The sequence below is a fragment of the Panthera onca genome, chromosome E2 (assembly GCF_046562875.1).
Source record: "Panthera onca isolate mPanOnc1 chromosome E2, mPanOnc1 haplotype 2, whole genome shotgun sequence".
Classification (NCBI taxonomy): Eukaryota; Metazoa; Chordata; class Mammalia; order Carnivora; family Felidae; genus Panthera; species Panthera onca.
The window spans coordinates 10,209,732-10,236,284 of NC_138353.1; the positions used below are offsets into that span (position 1 = coordinate 10,209,732).

Genomic DNA, 26,553 nt, shown 5'->3' on the forward strand with positions numbered 1-26,553 from the left:
TGCACCTCCCCTGCTTGTGCATGCTCTCTCTCTCAAAAATAAACATTTAAGAAACAAAACAAACAACAGCAAAAAACAGAAAGGAAGGCCAACCATAAGAGACTCTTAAAAACAGAGAACAAACTGAGGGTTGCTGGAGGAGAGGAGGATGGGGGATGGCCTAAATGGGTGATGGGCATTAAGGAGGGCACTTGCTGGGATGAGCACTGGATATATGTAAGTGATGAATCACTAAATTTTACTCCTGAAACCAATACTGTACTATATGTTAACTAACTTGGATATAAAGAAATATATTATTTAAAAAATAATAATAAAAAAATAAAATCGTAAAAAAAAAAAAAAAAAGTCTAATCCACCTTGCAGAGAAGATAACCCAGTCCAGAAGTACTATGACTCAGCCAGGGCCATAATGCTGGCTGTTTCCCACACTCCTAGTTCCTAAATCAAGGTGGGTTCTTCCCCCTAACAAGGCTGTCACTGAGGCTATAAAAGGGTTCCCAAACCCTCTCAGAACTCAAAACTCCCACTGGCATTTGACCATTTTTCATGTTTTCAATAAATTTAACCTATATTCTTTTCCTCCCTCAGGCAGACATTTAGTTTCTTCTTATGCATCAGTATTCACTTTAGTTCCACAACGCTTTATTACGTGTAATAATATGCCCCTGTATCACGCACACAGGCAGTGCTTACTCTGTACAAAGGACAGTGCCCGTGGAGGGTAAAGACGAATGTCAGTGCTCTGAAGGACTCCGAAGCTGATCATAATTAAGACAGGCAGGATCAGGAAGGACACCTGCACCTGCAGACTATGGGAGAAGGGACAATCTCAGCAAGAAGACCAACCTGAGCTGACAGAACCTGAACAGGTGTTCAGGAGAGAGCAAATGGTACACGTGACCAGAAGCCGTGGTGCAGATGAGGAAGCCAAGTGATGATCTGGAATCAACCTCTGAGGGCAAGAAACTGCCATGTCATTCTGCAGGCAGTATTTCACTCCTTCCTGACATCTCTTTCTTCCCTACTGGTCCCACTTTCTCTTTGCCAAAGGAAGAAAAAAAGCACACAAAAGATTTTGAGTATTCAACTTCTATCTTCATTATGTTCTTCTTATTTGGAAAAGTTCTCTCAGTAGTATCTTAATATGATGGACAATTAACTGTGGCTCTACACCTACCCAATGGATCAATTAACCAAGTAATCTTTTACCAGTCAAGGATCGCTTTGACAATATGATGAAAATTTGGACCTTCTCCCACAGAAAATGCACTTACACACAAAAAATTCAGGAACCCCAGGGGCGCCTGGGTGGCTCAGTCGGTTAAGCTTCCGACTTCGGCTCAGGTCATGATCTCACGGTCCGTGAGTTCAAGCCCCGCGTCAGGCTCTGTGCTGACAGCTCAGAGCCTGGAGCCTGCTTCCGATTCTGTGTCTCCTCTCTCTCTCTGACCCTCCCCCGTTCATGCTCTGTCTCTCTCTGTCTCAAAAATAAATAAACATTAAAAAAAAATTAAAAAAAAAAAAAAAATTCAGGAACCCCAGATTAAGAGCCTTTGCCCTAGCAAAAATCATGGAACAGGCCAAAAAAAAAAAAAAAAGAGAGAGAGATTCAGCTACTCCTTCCAATACTAATTAGGAGTACCCAATTCCCCCATTCACATAAGTAGAATTATCTTTCTTCTGAGTGACAGAGTAATTATCATTAGTGAAAAAAATAAAATGAGGGAATTTCTCCATGATTTGTAATCATTGCTTACTAATAACAATACAGCTTCCATTTATTGGGCCCTACTCTGTGACCAGCCCTTTGCGAAGCAGTGGACACGTTGTATATAACATGAAAGTCCTATATGGCAGCTAATAGTTTAACCCTATTTTATACATAAGGAAGCTGAAGTTCAGAGGGGTCAACCATGACCTGAGTCAAGGCTATCCAGCTGGAAAATGGCACAGCTGGGTTTGAAACTCTGGCATCTTGACTTTCAAAACCCATCTATACTGCCTCCCAGGGGAGGTGACCTTGACACCATATTGATTACTGAGAGAAATCAAAAGATACTGCCATCTCCTAGTAAGTAAACAGTGAAGTCCAAGGGTCCAGCCCAGAATTACACACCCTCTCGGTGTCCAATAGATGCTTGCTAAGTGACCTAAGGCAAAGAGAACCTTACACTCTTGACCAGAGCAGGGGGAAACGGTGCCAGCAGTCTTCAAAAGAGTTCCATGTTAATACGTGTGTCACTGTCATGTTTCCAACTGGACCTCCCCAGCTTGGCAATGGCCATAAGCACCTAATCTGTTACACCCTCACATGCAAAGGTTTGCAACATATCAATGAGGTAATAAGTCAACAGTACAATTTCACTAAAACATACAATTTAAATACTCTTTCCCCTGTGTTCCTGTCCTGTACATCCTACCCTGAACATCCTCCAAGACTACAGCTGCGATTCAACATGATAGCTGTTCCCATGAGACTACTGGCTACCATTTCGGAGTACCTACACTGTGTATCACCAAGAGCTGATTTAGGGCCAGGACCTGCTCATCCTCATCTTTATGTGACCACTACTCAGTTACCTGGACCTAGGAAAGCAGTGATTATTATTTCAAATATAAAGATGTTTTTACTAAACAGCGAGAGAATAGATGAAAGTTTAAGAGCCGTAATACCAAGCTTCCAAAAAAAGAGAACACTTCACACAATCCTCCCTCAGATATTCAACAGTACAATTTTTGCAACAAGGACTCCTCCAAGTATCACAGAAAAACCAAATGCAGTGCCCAATCTAAAATGGTGAAATAAAAGGAAGACAAAATGAGGCCATGGGTCTCAGCATTACTCTAAACCTGTGGTTCTAATCTTTTTTGGGTCATGGATTCCTTTGAGAATTTAACGAAAGCTACAGATCCTCTCTCCACAAAAAATAAACGGAACCAAAATGCAGCATATTCTCTTAGGAACATTATGGACACTCCCCCAACCATACCCCTTAAGGATCCAAAGACCCTCAGTTTATCGCCTTTGCTTAGAATTTGCATCTCTAGCCACATCTAACTAGGGGCAATCCAAACTCACCAACCACTGTTTTTCAGAGGTCATACCAACACCAAGGGAAACTGAGGACAGAGGTGATGGCTTTAGCACCTGCTAAACCACAAGGGTCCCTACTCCTCTTGTTACCTGATTCATGTTATTAAGCCACAATAACAAACTATAGGGTGAGGATGTTCTCTCTCTCCCACTGGAATGTAAGAAATTCAAAAGCAGGGACCATATCAGATAGCATTACGTATTCCACCTAGGGCTGTACACACTCTAGACAATTAATTGTTGATTTGGTTTACTAAAGAACAGACTTACAACAATCTGCACATTATCTCTTATGGTAAAATGAGATAAACTCACATAGTACAGGAAAAGATAATGCTACAGAACTGGAAGATTTTAAAATGCCTTCCTAAACTGGACCCCTCGAGCTTGATGTGCAAGAATAAGCCTGTAAAAAATGTGCTTTCTCATCTCTGAAAGCAGGGGTTTGGCCATCTATGGCACATACGCGGGTTCACAGCAAACTACAGCCACCATTCCTTACAGGCCTCAGTGAAACTGCCAGTGGAGGCTGAGAGAGTGTGAGGTGTGCTGCTTGCTGCTTGCTGCTTCCTGCTTCCTGGAGCAATTTATTCAAGACACATTCCCCAAGTTATCCAGGATGCTGAGATTCCTGGGTTCTATGCCTGGGAGATAAAATAATGAAAAGTACAGTCCTTCAAGGAGCTTAAGATGTAGTTGGACAAAGAGAAAGGAAAAGAAAACAGGCAGTTCAAACACACGGTAGTAAGTACATCAGGGGCAAACTCAGACAAGGTCTGACCACTGATGGTCAATCAGGGAAGGCTTTCTGAGAGAAACAAAATCCGAGCCAGATCTAGAGCGCCTGCGTGGCTCAGTCAGTCAAGTGTCTGAGTCCTGATTTCAGTTCGGGTCGTGATCTCAGGGTCATGGGATCAAGCCCCAAGTTGGGCTCCATGCTCAGCATGGATTCTCTTAAGATTCTCTCTGTCTCCCTCTCTCTCTCTCGCTGCTCCTCTCCCCTGCTCGCGCAGATGCTCTAAAACTTAAAAAAAAAAAAAAAAAAAAAAAGCCAGATCTAAAGAATTAAAATAAATTAGTTAAGTTTTTGTTGCTTTGGTTGGGATAGGGGTAGCAGGAGAACACCCCAGATAAAAGGAAACAGTACATGAAAAAGGCCCAGAAGCTAGGATTTCTGGAAGAGCTACATTCAACATGGCTGGAACACTGGGCGTAAGGAGGGAAGTGGACAGAGACAGGCACAGCTCCTGGAGGGGGGCGGGGGGTGCTTATATAAACCAAATCTATGTATGCTTCCCCCTTGCTGAAGTCACAACCCTGAAATGCTCTGGCTCTTCTTGGCTTTAAAAAAAGGGGAGGGGGACGCCTGGGTGGCTCAGTTGGTTCAGCTTCCTAACTCTCAGCTTTGGCTCAGGTCATGATCTCATGGTTGGTGAGTTAGAGCCCCGTGCCGGGCTTTGCGCTGATGGCGCTGGGCCCTCTTGGGATTTCACTCTCCCCTTCTCTCTACCCCTCCCCAGCTAGCTCGCTCTCTCTCAAAATAAATTTAAAAAAACGCGAAACAAAACAAACACACAAAAACCAAACAAACAAAAAACACAACAACTTATTCTGGAATGACTTTAGAGTTACAGAAGAGTTGCAGATATGACAGAGCTGCCATACTCGATTCACCCAGCTTCCCCTAAGATTAACATAACCATTGCAGCTGTGCCAAAACGAAGACATTATCTTTGGTAAAAAAAAAAACTAAACCAGAGATTTCATTTGCATTTTACCATTTTTCCATTAATTCTCTTTTCTGTTCCAGGACCCAATCCAAGATTCCCCGATTCCCCTTAATTCAAAGACTTTTAAAAATTCCTTCCTTGGGCACCTGGTTGGCTCAGTCGGTTAAGCGTCCGACTTCAGCTCAGGTCATCTCACGGTTCTTGAGTTCGAGCCCTCCATCGGGCTTGGGCTCAGGGTTGACAGATTCTGTGTCTACCTCCTTCTCTGCCCCACCCATTTGCATTCTGTCTCTCTCTCCGCTTCCCATCCATCCCCCAACATCAATAGCCCACTCTGAAGGTAAAAACGTCATTTCAAAGCAGAATGGAAGTTACCAACACAGGTAATATGAAATAGGAAAAACTGTTAGGGATTAAAGGAAATTTGACAAAAAATGAAATCAATGACATCTTTACACAGGAAAGATGCATGCACGCTCACACACACACACACACACACACACACAATGTTCACAAAAACAACTTGGCTTAAGGTGCTGCTTCCACTATGGAAGAGAAAAGAAATTCAAGCAGACCCGCTTCTGCTTCTTCCATCTTGCCAGCAAGGAATAAATCCCTTTAATTTCTCTTCTCCAAATACCCCCACCACCCCAAGGAGCCAAGCCAAAATCCCCTGAACGCCCAACTCATCCTCAAAACAAAATGCTGGCAAAATCATCTGGGCTGTGGAAGAGGAAAGAAGGATGATTCATCCTCTTTCCTAGATTTTCACTAAGAACTCTAAGCGTTAGGACAGAATTCCATTATGTCACAACAATCTTTATAAAGGCACTTGACCAAAATTAGTCATAACTTGCTTCTGTTACATGTATGACCTGCATTCTAAGCCTCCATCTCCTAAAATTCCAAAATCTGCAACAACCTTGATAAATGTTGATTTCTAGAGGGGCGCCTGGCTGCCTTAGTCAGAAGGGCCTGCGAACTCTTGATCCCGGGATTGTGAGTTTTGAGTCCCACGTTGGGTGTAGAGATTACTAAAAAAATTAAATAAATAGGAGTGCCTGGTGGCTCAGTGTGTTGAGCAACTGACTCTTGATTTCAGCTCAGGTCATGATCTCACGGTTTGTGGGTTGGAGCCCCGCATCGGGCTCTATGCTGACAGTGCAGAGCCTGCTCAGGGTTCTCCCTCTCTCCATTCCTCTCCTCCTTGTTCTTTCTCTCTCTCTCTCTCAAAATAAATAAACTTAAAAAATAATTTTTTTAAAGAAAACAATAAACAAATAAATAAAAGTTTTTTTAAAATGGATTTCTAGAATCAAGGATGAATCCTATGCAGAAATCACTGCAATGTCAATGAAAACCGGCAATTTTTTCTACAAGTAAAACACAATTGTTAACAATGGTTATCCCTGGAAGGCAGAATTTAAGGAATATTTCCTTTATTATTTCTGCTATTGAGGGCTATTTGTCAAACAGTCATCAAATACATCAAGGAGCATGGTCCTATGCCAGAGTTAGAAGAGACAAGAAAACAAAAAAACAAACTCTCTTGTGGAGCGTATAGTGTAGATCTGCACTCCCCAATACCCTGGCCATTGAAAGTTTCATCAAAATTAAATAAGACTTAAAATTCAGTTTCTCGGTCCCACTAGCTACATTTCAAGTAGAAACTTAACAGTACAGAAAGTTCTATTAGACAAGGCTGATCTGCAAAGAAGCCCTGATGCTAATTCAGACCTTGGAAATAGGGAGGAATGGGGAAGGTTTCCGGAAAGACAAATATATATTTGAAATGGGTATTAAAGTGAGCATTCCAGGCCAACTGATGGCAGACAGCACATGCCACGGACCTTCCCTGCATCATACAGCACCAAAATTTCCAGGGCAATTCCCCAAAAACCAAAATACTTTAAGGAAGCATTATAAAAACGAATTGGGTGATAGGCTTTGATTTATATTTTGCTGAAATAAACTTAGATGAAAATACCTAAAATGAGAAAAACAGATGATAAACTCCAATAAGGATCTCACTAAAAACGAGGAAGGAAAACAGAACTGGAATTAACTGCCAGATCATTCTGGAAATCTTTAACAGGTAAGCCAAACTAAGGATCAAGGGGACAAACCAAAGAATTCGCTATGCTCATCCAAATACCTTTCAGTGGGAGAAATATTTCCCAATAATCGAGGTCAATATGTGAATCGAAGGTGATTAACCCCAGGGAGGGAGGGAGGGAGGGAGAGAGGGAGAGAGGGAGAGAGGGAGAGAGAGAGAGAGAGAGAGAGAGAAGAGCACACATACAAAACCAGCCCAGTAGACAGCTGTATAACAATTTGGTACTTTGGGAGGTGGGAGGGGTAATCCTCTTTTCTCTGAATGTTCCTACATTACCTAGCATGTGCTGCCTCAATTTCCTCATACATAAAATGGATACAAGGAAAGTATCTATTTCTGAGGGCTATTAGGAGGATTCTTTGAGTTAAAAGATATAAAGCACACAGAACAATGTTTGGTACGTAGGAAAGGACTAAGGAAGCAAAGGCTACTATTATCGCAGAAGCTTCTGAGGACCCAGCTTCACTTGGTGGAAAGGAAACAGATTTCCCCAGGGGTGAGCCCAGAGGAAGGAGGATGCTGTACTGACTGTATTAGGAAGAGCGGTTTGAAAAGTCCAATCCAGGGGCACCTGGCTGGCTCAGTCAGTCAAGCGTCCAACTTGATACTAGCTCAGGTCATGATCTCGTGGTTATGAGACTGAGCCCTGTACCGGGCTCCGCGCTGAGCATGTAGGATGCTTGGGTCTCTCTCGGTCTTGGTCTTGGTCTTGGTCTTGGTCTCTCTCTCTCTCTCTCTCTCTCTCTCAGATAAATAAACTTAAATAAAAAAAAAAAAAAAAAAAAAAAAAAAAAAAGCCCAATCCATTCCAGCATTCCAGGTTGAGGAAGCTTTGTAGACACCTTCCAACCATGTCCTATGGGCTATGACAACGCCCAAAGCCAAGGAGGGGACAACTGCTAGAACTTTGGATTTAGCTTTAGGATTTAGCTGTGGACCCTTGATATGCTGGTTTAGTATTATCAGTGTTCAATTTTTTTTTTTTTTCAAAAATCTCTCTGGTCTGCCCAGCTAGACTACTCTATCCCTCATTCGGGCATTAATTAGGCGCCTGTGACAAGTCAGGCACTTTACAAGGCAATAGAAAAGCACTAAGGGTTTTCAAGCAAGGGAATGCAAGTCAGGTTTTTGTTTAGTGACTTGCAGAGAGAATAAACGAGAGAGGAAATTATGTAGAGAAGGATACCTTGCAAGAGACTTCTACCGTCAAGCACACTACCTTACTTTTTGGATTTCCCAATGGCATACACTGTGGATTTCACTTGACTGGCTCCCAACGAATATTTGACTTCCCTGTGAGAACCCCTAGCAATTTAGCATTCACTATACGACAAACATTTCATTCTTTACCTCAGCTTCTCACAATAACCCAGCGAAGCAGATACCAGTACCTTTAGTTTACACATGAGAAAACTTAAAGAAGAGGCTCAGGGAAGTCAAACAGCTTGTTTAAGGTGACAGAATAAATGGGGAAGTGGGATATGAATTTACGTCTGGCTGTCTAAATACCTAGCCACACATTATTGGTGCTGGCCTGGGGCAAAGTCTTCCCCAGTCTACGTAAAAATGAGATTTAGAAACATATGCCTACACATGTCCATATAAGGCTGCCAACTTCCTTGAGAAAGGCTACCTTTTATTTTGATACTAGATCCTATTTTTTATAAAATAATAGTGAGGAAGGTTTTTCATTCTTTTTTTTTTAATGCCCTCCTTGGCAAAACTACAAATTACAAAATTTGTATGTCTCTTCCCTCCACCACTTTCCTTTTTTTTTTTAAGTTTATTTATTTATTTTGAGAGAGAGGAGAGAGAGAGCACGTACACATGAGTGGGGTAGAGGCAGAAAGAGGGAGAGAGAATTTCAAGCACGCTCCATGCTGTCAGCGCAGAGCCCGATGTGGGGTTCGAGCTCACAAACTGTGAGATCGGGCCCCAAGCTGAGATCAAGTCAGCACTCAGGCGCCCCTCCCACTATCATTTTCAACTGGTCTATAAAAGCCAAGTCCGGGAACCACTACACTAATAATGACATTTACATAGCACTTACCATGACCCAAGCATTATTTTAAGCTTCTTAAATATACCATCCCTTTGAACTGCACAGTGACTCGGGGAGTAAACACTACCATATTCCCCTTTTTATAGATGAGGTGCCTGAGGCACTAAAGTTTGAGTCTTGTCTGAGAGCGCAGAGCTGGCCAGAGGTAGGACTGGGGACTTGAAGGGAGGCCTATGTGTCTCGGTGAGAATACCTGAGGCCGCAGTCCTAACATTGTGAAAGCAAACAGACCTCAACCACTGCTATTTGGCCTATGACCTATAACATTTAGATGTGTGAGACACTTACTGATAAGACCCGAAAACTGACTGCTACCTGGGGGCAAGTTACAAGATAACACATCAGTAGCACTCGTTGCTCTGCAGAGTCAAAATGCCTGCACGCTGCCCTTGTAGCCCTCTTCCGTGGCGGTTACCTGAACAGTTTAATTAACCAAATTGTTCTCTTTCATTCCCCCGAGAAAACTGAAAGGCTTTCCAACCTTAAAGAGTTTGCACATTCATCTTGGCATTCAGTTCTCAAAAGAAATCTAGAATCAGAACACAAAAGCCTTTGTGGTAGGTAGAGTACATACCCAGGCTCATTTTATAGACAAGAATTTAAATGAAAATAAATGACTTGTCCAAGGTAACAAAGTTGGTGAGAAGCAAAATGAAAACGGACGGCAGAGAGGGTTCTGTATGTGGCTTGAGGAATCCTAAGAATGAAAGGACTGAAAGACGGCAGAGACTACTTTTTCCTGGTTTCTATCTAAAACATATACCTTTAGGGAGCACCTGGGTGGCTCAAGTCAGTTAAGCGTCTGACTCTTGATTTTGACTCAGGTCATGATCTCACGGTTCATGAGACCAAGCCCTTCGTGGGGCTCTGCGCTGACAGCATGGAACCTGCTTGGGATTCTCTCTCTCCCTCTCTCTGCCCACCCCTCACCTCCCTCTCCCTCTCTGACTCCCCCTGCCCCTGCACTGACTCGAGTACACTCTCCTCTCAAAAATAAAGTTAAAAAAACTAATAAAGTAAAATAAAACATAAGATAAAATGTATGCCTTTAATTCAACAAATATTGTGTTCCTACTGACAGGTTCTAGGATATATGCGCCCAGTGGGTTAACAGAATAAATGGGAGAATAGAAAAAAACTCCTGCGGTGCTTCCAAACCTATTTTGCAATTTCTTCCTGCTGTCTGAATGTAAACCCCCTCACATTTCAAATGAACCACAGGTCTTCCAGTATTCTCTCTCATGAAAGAATGACCAGTAAATAAATGTGTGTGTGCAAACGTCTTAGTAATTAACAACAATAAAAACAAGGTAAAAATTTAAATCTCCAAATTATTCCTTATTCAAGATAAAATATGAACTTGGACCATATTCTTAAGAAGTTCTTTCTTATCATAAGACGAAATCTATCTTCCTAGTCTACCTATTCTTGTGTTGAAATGTTTGGTCACACTTCTCTAAGATAAGATCAGGAAAAATCAGGCCACTGACCTTCTAAATATTTTACTTTCTGGCACAGAAACAGGATGTTCCTTGTTTCACCTGTAAGGGAAGAATTGCTTTTGTTTTAATAAATGGCATATAAACTCTCGCAGGGAGGAAGAGACGTGTTTTGTATAACTAGTACTCTCAACAGCGTGGACACCCAAATATTGGTTGAATGGGAAGGAAAAAGGAAAAATAAAACCTGTTTCCCTGTATCTCTATCCTCTGGAGCTACAAACCTATAGGTTTATTCCTTCTTCTGCTTAATAGCCCTAAATTATTTAAATCTTAAAGAATTTTGGTTCATAGAAGGGAAGATGTAACTAATGTCATGTCCATTCTTGATTTTGGCCAAGAAAAAGGGAAAATAATATATGAATGGCTTCTCTTTTTAAAAAAAAATTTTTTTAAGTTTATTTATTTTTGAGGCAGAGAGAAAGACAGAGCATGAACAGGGGAAGGGCAGAGAGAGGGAGACACAGAATCCGAAGCAGGCTCCAGGCTCTGAGCTGTCAGCATAGAGCCCGACTCGGGCTTCAAACTCATGGACCACGAGATCATGAGCTGAGCCAAAGTCAGATGCTCAAACGACTGAGCCACCAAGTGCCCCTTCTCTCTCTTAAAACAAGCATCGGGGGACACCCTGCTGAAAAGAGAACTAATGGATTAGCTATGTGATCAGCCACAAAGCAGACTTCAGTTCTCTTCTCTGGGGTACACTCAATTCTTTTTTTTTTTTTAATGTTTTATTTTAGTTTTGAGAGAGGGAGAGAGGGAGAGAGGGAGAGAGGGAGAGAGAGGGAGAGAGGGAGAGAGAGAGAGAGAGGGAGAGGGATAGGGAGAGAGAGACGGCATGAGTGGGGGAGGAGCAGAGAGAGAGGGAGACACGGAATCCGAAGCAGGCTCCAGGCTCTGAGCTGTCAGCACAGAGCCCGACGTGGGGCTCGAACCCATGAACCGTGAGATCATGACCTGAGCCAAAGTCAGACACCTAACCGACTGAGCCACCCAGGCTCTATAAAGTGAGAACTACGGCTCTGAACCATGCTACCTCAGGAACCTACTAGCTGTGTAACCTTGGGCAAGTCCCTTCTAAAAGCCTCAGTTCCCAGGCTACAAAATAAAATACCACCTACCTCAGAGAACTGAGGGGAACACTCTGCAGTCTCCTGGTACACAATAAGCATATTGTTATCAAATGCTAATGCAGCTAATAACTAATTCAATTATTATTCTAAGAAAGGGCGACTGCTTTAACCTTCAAAGGAACTAGAATCCAGCAGATATCACTATGACTAATTTCTTGGTTTTCAGCTCAATTTTTCCTTCATGTGTTTATAACACCAAACATAATACAATCATACGGAAGTAAACAAAAAAAAAAAAAAAAAAAACACCTTATCCTTTTGTTAAAAAATAGTAGGAAAAAAATTTTTACTCAAAATTCTACAACACAGAGATAAATACAAACAGCACTTTGGCATGTTTCTTTTAGTTTTCCCATATATATTTTAAAATACCTGGGATCATACTGTTTATAGTTCTATATCCCACTTTTTTCTCATAGTTAATTTTATTTTGTGTGTACTTTCCCATGTCAAGAATTCTCCAAAAAACATCCTTTTCAAATGACTCCGTATTTTTCCATAAAGCAACCATTTCTCTAAGGTTAAACATTTATTTACTGTTTATTTTTTATACACATCACTAGAGTCAGTATCTCTGTGTACAATCTTGGTCCTCATCTCTATTTCTTGGTCCATACACAATCTGTATGTTGATCAAGGATTTTATGTCACTTAAAACATTGTCAAAATGCTTTTTAGAAAGTTCACACCAGTTTTTGTGTCTGACAGTCCTGATCGCAATGACTATTACCTATTTCCTTTTAATTCCCAGCAAACAGAGACCCAAAACCTCTGGAATTACAATACAAATAGGGAAGATCTGTTATTAAAAGAATGCTTTCATCACTTGTGGTAATTTGTACCAGGTCACTATTATTCCATTCTCTCTCTCTTTTTTTATGTTTACGTATTTATTGGAGGGGAGGAGCAAACAGAGAGAGGGGGAGAGAATCCCAAGCAGTCTCCGTGCTGTCTGTGCAGTCCAATGTGGGGCTCAGTCTCACGAACACTGAGATCATGACCTGAGCCTAAATCAAGAGTCAGCCAACAAACTTGGAAAAGTTGCAAATATCACTCAATACAATTCACTTTCTATATTAAAGTCAGGATTTAAATGCCTCTCAAATAATTTTCAACTTATTAATAAGTGTATGGATAAGGAAATGATGCCCCATTATATGAAAAAGCTGTGTAGACAATATGTAGAAAATTCAGAAATGTAAACTTTAAGTTTTATGTACTTGTCTACACGTAAGTTGTACCTTAATTTTTTTAATAAAAAAAAATTTAGAGGATCTGTACACAAGAATACATATGTATTCCTTGTATTCACACAGAACATGAAATCCTAACTATTTTAGCTAATGCTGCCGTTTTTAAGCCTTTATGGCTGTTGGCTAATGCTGGGCATAGGCCAACAGTGGAGACTCATTGCCTGAGCACTGAGAGGACTTTTTCCCTTTTCCTCATTTACCAAAAGTTTTATCTGCATTCCTCTGGTGACTGACCAATCAGAGGAAGAAATCTCCTAGAAGGCAGCAACATTCAAAAAGTATTCAATTATTTCAGGCCATTAGAAATGGTACCACAAAAGCAGCATCCACCACCCTTCTACCTACAAACTTAACACATCTGGAAAATAAAGATCTAGTGATACTTTTATCACCAACCATTCAAGTACACTAATCCCAGTGAAATAATTCCCTTGAAGTGAAAGCCACTCTAGTTAAAGATGCAGATTTCGAGAATCTAATAATCTTGTATTAATGCAGTACTGGCTTTCATTTGTACACAATCAATTTGCTACTGAACAAAGAATCCTTTTTAATTGCCCATGGCAATTAACGGTAATCATTCTCTTTTGTCTTATTCCTAAGAACTACAGGCTACAATAGATGAAGCCGGGATTTTGACCTTTCTTTTAAATGGAGACAGGGAGAAGTACAATGCAACCTTTTTTTTTTTTAATTTTTTACACTTCAGGAAGCTATTAGTCGCAGCTAGCCAACATACTTTTACCCCAACATTATTTAATAACTTTTTGAATCGTGTTTTTGAAAAAAAGCCTTGTAGAGAGTGCCACACAAATAAGGGGCAAGGTGTAGTTTTATCTGTAAGTTTCTAGTTGCGTAGAGTGTTTTCTCTTGAAAATTGTCAATCAGGAACCACTCAGATACTTTCCTACTTACCAAAGAAAATACAGCTTAAAGGAATCATTACATGACCAAACATGTCTTTCTTCTTTCCTTTGGACTACTTTACTTATATACAGTTTTGTTTGTTATACCCGGGTTTGAATCCAGGTCAGAATTCAACCGCTCAACTTTCTCCACATGCTGGCTAGAATGACAAGCTGGTACTTGGAGCTATAGATTCTTTTTCAAAGTAATGTGACACAGAACCTACTGTGTGCTCAGTAGTCTCTGAATATGGAACCCTTTAAGACTGTTAATATGGGGCTGCCTCTCAAATGCAGAAATTTATCAGAACAGTCTATTCAACACGTGCTTCCCTCACCCACTTTATATTATTATATAGAGAGTTAACCGTTCACAACTATAAATTCCTTAAGGGGATGAACTATAGCTTATTCTTACATCCCAGAAACACAAGGCAGACTAATAAAATAAACACGGATTTTAAAATTAGACAGACATAGCTCTTGACTTATTAGCTGTGTAACTCTGGCCAAGACACTTATGACACAATATGTATATATACATGAGGATTAAATGCTGACCAGGAGGGCATGCCCTCTGAGAGTTTAAAGTCTAAAAATGGCCATTATATTTGGTGCACATCTCTCCACCCACCTACCGCACAGATAAAAACAAAAAGGCTTTGGCACCTGTTGGGTTCAATCAACATATATGTAGCAGGGGGCCTACTAGTACAAGGTGATTTTGCTAGGTGTGATGGGAAATAAAAGATACAGGAGGGTCCCCACCCTTAAGGAGTTTACCATCTGGAGAAAGGAAACAATCAAGCATCATTAGCTAAAATAAAGCAGAATGGGAACCAATGAGTACAATCCCTTCATCTTTCCAATGAAGAAACCTTAGCCCAGAGAAGTGAAAACGATTTGTCGAAAGTCACACAGCTAGTAAGCAGCAGAGTCAGGGCTAGGACCGGAGTTTCTTCGTTATCAACTCAACATTCTTTATGCCATAGGAAGCTGCCTCTCAATTTGTTCAAATTTGCCAAGTGCAAATATTACCATAATGACCAGCCAAAAAACATTTCCCAATAATAATGCAGAGACACTGGAAGAACAAAAAAGGTATGAAATACCACAGATACACCATGCAACAGTCACAACTGCCACAAATTTCATAAAATGAAAACGCTCATTTCAATAAAGGAAGATGAAGGAGATAGGCAAGTCTGGCTATTTTCAACTAAAGTAAATACTACTTTCCTGTGATGATGGCTCATGGCTGAAAAGTACCTGGTTCTCTGCTAATATATCAACTTAATGGTGTCTCCCAACCCCAAAGAAGCAAATAAATGAAAATCAGACTGCCAGATGCCGAAAGTTATTTTCAAGAATTCTTCATAGATGAAGCCTCATTAAAGCACTGTATCAAAAATTAAATAAAAATAAACTTTCAGGAAGATGAACATGAATGATTTGTTTGCACTTCTTAATACCAGCAATTCAAGTACTATTCAGACATTGCTATTTGAGAGCCTAGGTCAACAATGACTCAGCTTGAAAGATTCCATATTGCTTTTAAAAGCGGCGTACGGTTTTAAGTTATGTAGTCAATACAATCTGGATGCCACTCTCCCCCAAAATGATAAACTCTAATTTTCACATGAATGGCTGAAAAAGAGATAGTGTTTATGTTTGAAAAAGTATATGACAAAGGCAATCCAATTCGTTTTACTGCATCTCCCAGAGAAAGGGCCCTTCCTTACCCCCCAATTCCAGGCTACAGGATTTGATGTAGGGGAGGGAAAGAGGTGGGGGTGGGATTAAGACCAGCACCAAGAGTCCAGTCCCAATCCCAGCTCTAACTTGGTATGTGGTCCAGGACAACAAGAATCTAAAATCAGAGCTGGAGAGCACACTACACTTCAGACTAGGAATGTGAAGCCCAGAGAAGTGAAGTGATTTGTTCACGGTTCCCACTAATTAGGTTAAGGCCTAGACCAGAAGGTCTGCTGCCTGTATTTCCAGTACGCCTTCAATTATGACAGGAAGCCTGTCACCATGCCCTGTGCGAGTTCATTTTCCCATCTGTAAATGAGGAGGCTAGACTAGGCACGGGTCTTCCAACTGTGTTGTCCAAACCCAAGGGATTTCTGCTAATCGCTTTCCCTCTTCAAGCAAAGACTCTCCAAGTTTATGTATTTCATATAGTGTGAAAAAGAAATTTTAAACAACTAGACTAGATGATCGATAAAACGTCACACTGGCTGGGTAAATTAAGACACCCAGGTGGGGAATGACAACAGTCAAGGCAGATCACAGGAAGGCCCTGCAGGTGGCTTCACACCTCTCAGAAGGCCCTCCACCTCGCAGACTGAAGATGTGAGAGCAGAGCCTAGAGGGAGATGGACAAACACTCTCACCTCATCAATCTCCAACTGTATTGACCTCATGTGTCTCCTCATCACATAAGAGACCACAGAAACACCTGAGAGGCTACAGTTTACAGTCATCTGTGAAACCCTCGCTCCTCCCAGATTGTCCTTCGCCAGAAGTTACCATCAGGCCAAAGGATCTGCACGTGGACAACTTCTTCCATGTAACCTGTATCAAGAAGAATGACTTTTCTGATTTTTTTTTTTTATTGTCCTAAATGCTTTGGCCTTAATCGTGCCAAGAAAAAAAGAGAAAATAGGCAAGGGAAGGGGGAAATGGTCAAAAGGATAGTTCAAAAAGAAAAACAGCAAGGGAAGAACTCTGATCAGACTAGTATTACAAGAATTTTCTAGGCACTGCAGGAGACCTTAAGACGCGTTACTAGGCTGAAAACAGTCATCTACCATCTCCTGCTCCCCATCCCATTCCCAATTGGCATATTAACTGTTCCAGAAGGCCAAGACTACCACCTCAGATTTCTGTAGCACCCAATTCCATCATGAAAGCAAATGCTGACACCGAGGTTGGAGCCTCTGCTACCATCAGAGAAATCTGACAATCTTTGTAACATCAGTTACCAGTTTAGGAAGAAAAATCAGCTTTGTTCTTCTGTCTCTTCTCTTCCTATTATGTAAGCTTAGGGTTTGGGCATGGAGAAACTTTCTATGCTGCCAGTGATGTCAAAACTCTGAAACACAAATTTAAGCAATGCTGCACACACAGTTGTTTTAATTCTTAATTAGCTATCACTTCCCCATTAAGAATAAAAAACAACTATTTATACCAACGTGGAAAACAAATTCTAAAATAAATCCAGAGAATGAATCATAATTCACAAGGCCAAAATTAAAAAATGAATGGAAACCAACAGGAAGATGAACCAAAATTCAAGTCAATAATGGTGAAGACACATGCTATAGGTAATTAAAATTGCCAGACTCTGCTTGGCAGAAAATTTAAGACCTAAGAAGTCAGAAGCTAAAGAACCAAATGGATGTACCATCTAGCCCCCCTCACTGTATCATATACAAATGTCCTAACTTTTGATGAGTCAATAGTCCAATTCTGCAGATAACAGTGAATGCTCTTTTATTTCAAGTGTTCTCGTAGAACTATTTCTAAATAAGTGCTGAAGTAAACAAAGTTTGATCAGAGCTCAGTTAAGAAATAAAAGTCCTTCCAGTAAATGCTCCTCCACAGCTGGATGGCTGCTTTAATATGCAATTGCCCTAGGCCACAGGGATAAAAAAAAAAAAAAAAAAAAAAAATCAGGCTTTTGATTTACTTAAGAAATAAAATAAATAAACCCATAACATGCAAAGGTTCCCGCTCCCAAATTAAGGACAGAAAATGGTTAGATGGCTTCTCTGTAAAACACACCTCTTTCTCTGAGTCAATTTCCTGAACCCCACTCCCAACATAAGATCACTAAAGAAAAAGCTTGAGAAAAGGTAGCTAAGGTAATAATTTCTCAGGTAATAAGACCACAAATCCAATCGTATCAGCCAGTTCCTGGCACTCTTTTCTCACTCTACCAAATCAGGTCACTCACAAGGCTTGGGGAATGTCAGGGCCCACCCACAGACTCCTTGTACACCACTGAGTCCCCCACCCCCACCCCGCCCCCCCCTCCAGCACGGATCTGCCCAGAGGCATTCAGCTCCGGTGGCTGGGAGCTGCCTGCAACACCAGAGGGCAGAAATCTGAGTGACACTTGGCACTCTCTCTTTCAACAAACAACCGCAACGGGCTTTCCAAACTCAGGCCTTAATTATTTTGAAGACCAGGAAGCCAGAGCCTTCCTGGGGCAGAGGTGAAAAGAAGTAAGCCCACCCTCCCAAAGGTCACACAGCCAACCCGAAGCCATTAGGGAAGGCAAGACTGCAGCTTCTGCAGCCCCAGAGCAGTAAACACCAAATGTGGCCATAACCCCTGGTGGGACTGGGGAGAACTTGAGAACTAGCATTTCCCCAGCCAGAGGTAAAACAAAAATTAGACTGTCATGGGGTGGGGGGGAGGCAAAAAAGCACACTTGTAAGTTCTCCCAAGGGGTGCTGGCTTGGAGGTGGAGGTGGGGAAAGGGTACAACTGTCTCTTTACAATAGCTCAGAGAAGGAGGAAGGGAAAGTAAGAGGAAAAAAACAAAAAAAAAACCTGTGAGCTGCTGCACTCTCCTGTTCTGAAGGACACAAAGCTGCAAAGCCCAGGGATCTGAAGGGGCTGGGGAGTGAGACAGGAGTGAGAAAAATAAAGGTCCGGGGGAGGGTAATGGAAAGAGACCTGCCCCCTCACCACCACGAACCTTGGCAGAAGTAGGGGAAACGGGGCAGACATTCCCAGACTCCGGAGAGCAATAACCAGCCAACCACCCCCCATCTATTCTACCCAGGTCTCACAGGATCCTTGGGGATAAAACCCTGAGGGTCGGGTGCTGAGTGAATCTTCGGTCTAAACCACAGTCTAGAGAACCCTGGATCCAACCTAGCCCCTTCCCCTCCAAAGCTGAGTACTGGAGGGTAGAGGAAGACAAGACTGAAACGGGGAGCACTCAGTGGGGATGGGTGGGTCAAGGGTGGGGAGCTGGGAAAAAGCAAGCCTGATAGGAACCAAACGGGAAGAGAAGGCGCTTGGCAGGACACAAGGGGAAAGAAAAGGTGAGGAAAGTCAAGGTAGAACAGAATTGGGAAACGGGTATCAAAAGAGAGGGAGAATCTATCCAACCACTGAGATGGCTCCAAGAGGGAGCTGGGGGGTGGGGAGGCAGCCGATGATCAGAAAGAATGGTTGAGAAGACATCTCTACCACTGGGCAGAACTGGGGGAAGAACTCAAGAAGGAGGTAAAAAGCAGGACAAAGGAGAGAGAATACATGAAAGGAGAGATTGGAGGTCGAGGCCTGAATCAAAATGGTGGGGGGAAGAGGAGGTAAGGTGGAAACTTAAGTATTGAGAGGTAACACGGGTGGGATGCAGTTACAGAGAGACCAGGATTAAAGAGAACCACTCCAAGAGGGGAACAGCAATAGGAAAGTTAAAATGAGTCAAAAAAAAAAAAAAAAAAAAAATAGGGGGGCAAGTGGACAGCTCCAAAAGGGGCAGAGCTGGGAGGAAAATGTTACAGCAGATGGGGCAGAACTGAAAGAGCAGGTGCAAAAAGGATTTGGGGCAGGCCTGCAAGATGCAGCAGAATGGGAAGGAAAGGGGGTGATGGATCAGAGAAGTTATCAAAGATTTAGGGAGGTAAAGGGCAAGTCTAAGAAGGGCCAAAATGGAGAGAGGAGAGGACTGAGAGCGAATGGGAGGCTGGAAGCAGGTCTCAAGCAGAGAACTGAAGGGGAAACAGGTCAAAGAAAGAGGGAGCGAATGAATGAGACAGCTCAACAGTGCCAATGAGGAGGTGGGGTGGAAAGGAAACCGCAAGAACACTGGACAGAACTGGGGCCTGCAGGGCAGCACTGAGGCTGCGGACAGGCTGAGTTAGAGAGGTCAGAGAAATGAATGGCAGAAATGAGAGCTGCAGGGTCACAGAAGGGGGAGGAGGCTGCTTCATGGAAGGCAGAGTCAGGGAAAGCGAGCAGGTAAGAGGGCACAGCAAGATCTGAGATTGGGCAAAGGGCAGATCGGGAAGGTAGAAAGGTCTGGAAGAGTGGGGAAAAGGCGGGGGGGGGGGGGGGGGGGGGCTCTGAACGGCAAATGGGAGCCAGATCTGCGAAGGGGAAGAGGCAAGCATGGTGCATCCCAGTCCGAGAGGGGGCAGGGGACTGAACTGAGGCATGGAAGGGTCGGAGAGGCAAGGGGCATCCGGGAGATGCACGGGGTTCCGCGAGTGGGCAGTAGGGCCCAAGGAGGTGGAATTAAGTCCAAGGAGAAGACCTAGGGCCAGCAGTGCCAAGACGAACAAGGTCTCAGATGGATCTCGAAGGAGGTGGAGCTGCAGGTCTTAGAGGGACAGTTGCTGGGGGTGCAAGAGAGGACGGGTAACAGTAGACGGGTCAAAGAAGGGAACGGATCAAGGGTGGTGTGAGTGGAATCGAAGAAGGGGCAGGACGGACACGAATCTCCAAGTGAAGGTCCAGAATCAAGGGATGCAGAAATGCAGAAGGGTCACTGAGGAGGTGGGTCGCTAGAGGACCGCAGAGTCCAGGAGGGGCGAAGGGCACTACTGACGGGCGGAAAAGGGAAGGGGGAGGCGCAGAATTGGGAGAAGAGTGGCTTAAGTGAGGAGGGGGTGGCCGAGGCAGGCACCGAGATCCCAAATGGGTCGGAAGGTGGGGGCAGCCGCGGGGACAGCAGGGCTGGGGCGAGCAGGGGCAGGTCCGAAGGGCAAGCGGGCCCCGTGGGCCGGGCCGCTGCGCGAAGCAGCGGGGCCGGCGGGGCCCGGGGGGCTGGGGGGCCGCTCCCTCCCCTCCCCCTCCGGCTCCTCCATTGTTCGCGGGCTCCGGGCCCCGCCGTCCCCGCCTCCCCTTGGACCCCGCAGCGGGGCGGCGCCCGGCCTCGCCGCCGGGGCCCGCGAGCTCGCGCACTCACCAGCTGGGCGCCCTCAGCGCGGCTCCGGCCTCCAGGATCCCAGCAGAGGCGACGGCGGCCCCGGCGCCATGTTCTGCTGCTCCTCGTCCAGCGGCGGCTGAGGCGGCGGCGGCGGCGGCGGCGGCGGCGGCTCCGGCGGCGGGGGGCCGGGCGGACCCTCCCTCGCGGGCTCCCTCCTCCGCCTCCTCCACCTCCTCCTCCTCCCGCCGCGCCGCTGCTCTCCCTCGGGGCGGGGGGGCGGGGAGGGGAAGGGGGGAGGGGCGGGAACCAGGGGGAGGGCGGACCAGCCTCGCTCGCTCGCTCCCTCCCTCCCTCGCAATGGCGGCGGCGGCGCCTCCTTCCTGCGGCCGCCGCTCCCGCCGCGCGCGCCCCTCGCCAACTGCGCGTGCGTGGCACGCGGACCGTTGCAGGAGGATAACGGCCCCTGGGCGCGCGCCGCAAGGGGATAACCGGCGCCAGGCAGGAGATGAGGCGAGGGCGTCTACGCACCCGTGGGGCTCAGTGCCACTACCGCGGCCTCTGGCTGGGAACGGGCGCGGAGGCCATAGTGCGCGTGCGCCCCAAAGAAATGCCGCTACTGCGGTGGCTGCGACGCGAGACGGCACCAGGCAGCCTGCGACCGGGCTGAGGGAACGGGGTGGGCAAGTGCGCGTGCGCGGGAGGGGCTGCCTAGCGCGAGACGGAGGGAGTGGCCCGCGGGAGTCGCGCGCGGCCTTGCGCGCGCCAGAAGCAGCCGATCCCCTCCTTGCGGGGGCTCGTGGAGAAAGCAGGAGGGGAGAGACATGGCCCGGCTTTGGGGGCGGGGGCGAAGGGCGCGATCCCGCTCGCGCGGGACCTGACCAGCCAATGGGAGGCAAGGGGAGGTGGGTTTGCCGCGCAAGCCTCAGCCCCTGGAATAACGGAGGAGGAGAGAGGGGGCGACGTAACGTGGGGCAGCGGGGAGGGGCTGAGGAGCAGAGAGGACACCCAGCGAGGGAGTTGATTGGGGAACACGAGGAGGCGTGGCCCGCCTCACCCCAATCCATGCCGGGCAATTTGTCGTTCCGGAAGAAGGGGCAGGGCCGGGGAGCGCGTGCTCTTTCCCTCGGCGGTGATGAAAATCTGCAGGCAACGCGCTGGTGGATACGAATTGGCTTGGGATTCTGTGTTCGACCGATGCCCCGGAGAGGGACGAGGGTACGCTCCTGCGTACAGCCCTGACCTCCAAGTCAGCGTTGTGCAAATGACTGCAAATCAAATGTCAGTTCCGGCCCGTGGAGGGTAACAGTAGTGATGGGAAGGGGGCACTGCGGTAACCCTTGAGTTCTTCTGAACCGAGGAGGGGTTCCTCTGGGATCCCTCCGGAAGTACGCGTCGTGGAAGATGAGCGTTCTGGGCATCCAGTCAGTATTTACGGAATGCATGAAGAAAGTCTGTTTCCTATTGCATTTTTGCGTTTCTTTCTTCAGTCTCTTCATCTACAAAATGGAATAATAATCGTACCTCCCTCATGGGGTTGCTGAGAGAATTAAATGAGCTGTATCGGTTAAGTACTAAAAACTGCTTTGCAAACGTTGATAAAATTACATGCACTCAAGTTTTAAAACATCCCATTAAATAAAGGTTTTTTTGATTACCGATCAGAGTCGTTTCCCTTGACTTTTTTTAACTTGGCATTTTTATGCATATAATCTGATTTTTAGATGTGCATTACTTTCCTTTCATTTTGTTTTGTTTTTCCGAGTTTGTTTAGCCAGTCAAGTGCGTGGCCCAGGTTTTCTTTAGGCTGTCATCGCGAACCTTGGTTCCTAAATTATTTTGAGATCACTTGAGGGAACACCGGATCCCCCCACCTCAAATTACTTCATACGTCTTTTTAACTCCCAATGCAATGTTCCAGGTCGTTCCATTCTTGGAAAGACTGTGAACCGACAGCACCCAGAATAGAGAAGACTGGGTTCACTCTGGACCTAGATGTCCTTCTCTCTGTCTTTTGGAGCCTGTCAATTCTACCTTTGTGCTTCGACTCTCAGCTTAAAATCACTTCCTCAGAGCAGCCTCCCAGATTTGGTCTGACTCATCCTTTGATGAAAACAGGTACTTTATGCTAGGTGACATTGTGTTAAACATTTTTTTAATTTATCGAGAGAGAGAGAGAGAGAGGGCACCAGCGAGGGAAGGGCAGAGAGAGAGAATCCCAAGTAGGCTCTGCACTATCAGCACAGAACTGTGAGATCATGACCTGTGACTAAACCAAGAGTCGGACGCTTAACTGACTGAGCCACTCAGGTACCCTATACTAGGTGATATTCTAAAGCATATTAAACATATGAACCCACCTAATCCTCAATATGAGTAGGTTATACAGTAAAACCTTGGTTTGCAAGCATAATTCATTCAGGAAACATGTTTGTAATCCAAAGCATGTATCAAAGCAAATTTCAAGAACCACTGGCTCAGTTGTGCTCATGTGACATTCAGTATCACATACTACTCACTCGTATTGCAAGACATCGCTCGTTTATCAAGTTAAAATTAGAAATGTTTGCTCGTCTTGCGGAACACTTGCAGAACAAGTTACTCACCATAAAAGGTTTTACGTAGGTGTCATTGTTGTACTAAACCAAGACCCAGGAAGGTTATACAGCTAGTAATTGGCAGACTCGAGATTCAAACCCAGATAATGGGGATCAGATGACTACAACTTATTACTTCTTTATAGCACTACACCAGGGCTTGAAGTTCTGTATTGGCATCACCATTTTATGTGTGAGCCCTTTGAAGGCAGGGGCTAGTTCTGCAGTCTGGCAAATGGCCCACAATAAATACTAGTTAATAAATAAATGAATGAATCCCATGCTAAACAAAGGGGATGGCCGAAAAGACACAGTCCTGTCTAAGGACTAACTCTTACCCCTTTTTCAGACGCTAGCTCATATGACCCCCTCTTCCAGGAGGCTCTCCCTAAGACGCAGGCTTGGTCTGGTGCTTCCTCTAGGTTCTCACAGCCCCGTTGGGCCCTTCATCCAATCCCTGACCACCCTGGGTTGTCCCTGCCTGGCAACAGGTCTTTGTCTTCCATCAGACTGTGAACCCCCTGAGGGCAGGGCCAGGGCTATCTCAGTCACTGTCGATGTCTCCAGCACAGGTCCAAGCACAAGGCAGGGTCTCAGGCAGTGTTTTCCTTGAATGAACAATTGAACTATCAAGGAGGGTCTTCCCAGCTCTACAATTCTTCTTTCCAGTTTGCCAGAGGGCCGGTGTTAGCAAACCAACCACAGGAAGCAGGCTTCCCTGGGGGCAGCCGCCCCCTCACTGCCCTGCTAGCCTCCGCTCCAGGATAAATAAACAACCGAGTAAACAATTAGCTGACAGAGAGAGAAGTACCAACTGCTGGCCTGGGCCGCTGCCGAGATTTCCCAAGCATCTCCCAGAAGGGCTCCGAGGACTGGAACTCAGACCAGCCAGAGAGCCGGAGTAGGTACGAGGCAGGCGGAGCCTGGGGTCCTGGACCCCGCTCGTAGAGATACACAGCCAGAAAAATCCACTAAAGAGTTTTGCAAAGAGGTGAATGTGCTGGCGTATATTCTCTGTACATTCCTCAGAGTCTGAAAAAATCAGACAGAGGGTGGGGACTGGGTCTGCGCTCGACCAAGAAGTCAGTGAGCTCACAGCGCCTCCTACAAACCGAACAGTGGAAGCTGCCGCCAGCTGATGCCGCCGGGAGGACAGAGAGCGGTGAACTCTTCCGCCATTGGTCGGCGGGGCAGCCAATCACGAGGAAGGAACGGGAGGCGGGGATGCTCGGATCCCCGCTCGGATTCACTGCTGGATCCCGTCTCCAGGCCAGCGGTTGAAACGAAGCGGTCACGCACTTAATGGCTCGTGGAAGGATGGATAATGAAAGAACCTCTCAATTTCTACAGACTTCAAAAATGGAAATATAACATAGATACGGAGAAGTCCACAAATCACAAGGGTACATACAGCTCCATGAGTAATTCACAGGGAACACACCCCCTGTGGGGCGTATGGGTGGCTCAGTCCGTTGAGAGGCCAACTCCTGATTCCCGCTCAGGTCCTGATTTCGAGGTGGGTTAGAGTCCCGCGTCTCCGCTCATCACACTGCGGAACCTGCTTTGGAACCTCTGTCTCCCTCTCTCTGCCCCTCCCCTGCTCACGCTTGCTCTCTTTCTCTCTCAAAAATAAATAAACGTTAAAAAATGAAAACACACCCCTGTAACGTTCACCCAGGTAAACAGAATGTGACCAATCTCTCAGAAGCCTCCTGGTGACCCCTTCCAGTCACTCCCTCCCACGAGGAAAATCTTTATCCTGATTTCTACGGCCATAGATCAGTTTCGCCCGTTTCTACACTTTATAAAAACGGAATTATGCAACAAGTGGCCTCTTTTAATCAACCTTGTGAGATTCCTCCAGGATACTGTGTGTACTTATCGATCGTTCATTCTCAATGCTGTGTAGTATTCCACCATGTGGATGAAATACGATGTATGTAGCCATTCTATTGTCGTGAGCATCTAGGTAATTTCCACTTTGGGGCTATTCTGGGTAGTGCTGCTGTGACAGTCTAGAATACGTCTTTTGGTAAACATACGTATTCATTCCTGCTAGGTATGTCCCCAAGTGAAATTGCTGGTTACAGGGCGGGCATGTACTCACCTTCCCCAAAGTGAATGTACCATCCCAGGAGTCAGGTGTAAGAATTTCAGCTGTCCCACCTTTTCCGTCTTCTTAATTTAATTTTGGCCATTCTAATGATTGTTCAATCGTATCCTTTTTAGTCTTAATTTGTCTTCCTCAGTGATTTATGAGGTTGGGCGTCTTTTCATAGGTATAAAGTCCATTTGAATAGCATCTTTGGTGAAGTGCTGTTCAAATATTTTGCCCATAGTTATATATTATATATGTTATATGTTATATAACATATATTATATATATATATATATTATATAACATATAACATATATAATATATAACAATGGGCAAAATATGTTACATAATATATATTATATGTTATATAATGTATATTATGTTATATAAGATATATTAAATGTTATATAATATATATTGTATGTTACATAATATGTTATATGATATATATTATATGTTATGTAATATATATTATCTTGCCCACTGTTATATATTATTTTCTTTAATTATTTAAAATTTTGCAATACTACATGAATTTCTTGTCCTTGCAAAAAAATTAAAATACTCTAGATTAGGGGCGCCTGCCTGGGTGGCTCAGTTAGTTGAACTTCAGACTTCAGCTCAAGTCTGATCTCATGGTTCATGAGTTCAAGACCTGCCTCAGGCTCTGTGTGGATGACTCAGAGCCCAGAGCCTGCTTTGTATTCTGTGTCTCCTTTTCTCTGCACTCCCCTCCTCCCCCCTCCCCTTAAAACTAAAGAAATATTTTTTAAAAACCTCTAGATAAAATTCAGTCTCCATGGAGAATCTAAACCCATCCCACTTAACTCTCCAGAAATGTGTTTGTTTTGTTTTGTTTTTTCCCCCAGATCTCTCTACACGCTTACATGAACACAGCATAGTACAGTGGCTTGAGGCATTGACTCTGGAGCCGGAATGCCTGTACTAGAATCTCAACCCCACCATTTACACTAGCTGTGTGACATTGGGCAAGTTACTCAACTTCTCTGTACCTCAATTTCCTCATCTTTAAAATGGAGTTGATAATATTAATACCTAATGCACGGGGTTGTTTTGAGGTTTCCATAAGTGAATCGCTTAGAAAAATACCTGGAACAGGGGTGCTTGGGTGGCTCTGTCAGTTAAGCGTCCAACTCTTGATCTCAGC

General features: G+C 44.6%; 1 protein-coding gene across 1 annotated transcript in view; it reads right to left on the reverse strand.

The window, feature by feature from the left end:
• ARHGAP35 (Rho GTPase activating protein 35) overlaps positions 1-20,844 on the reverse strand; it is a 120,652-nt gene extending 99,808 nt beyond the window's left edge. The window contains exon 1 of the mRNA XM_060651530.3: positions 20,733-20,844. The gene's annotated coding sequence lies outside the window, so the exon portion shown is untranslated. The remainder of the gene's footprint in view (positions 1-20,732) is intronic.
• Positions 20,845-26,553: the final 5,709 nt, after the last annotated feature.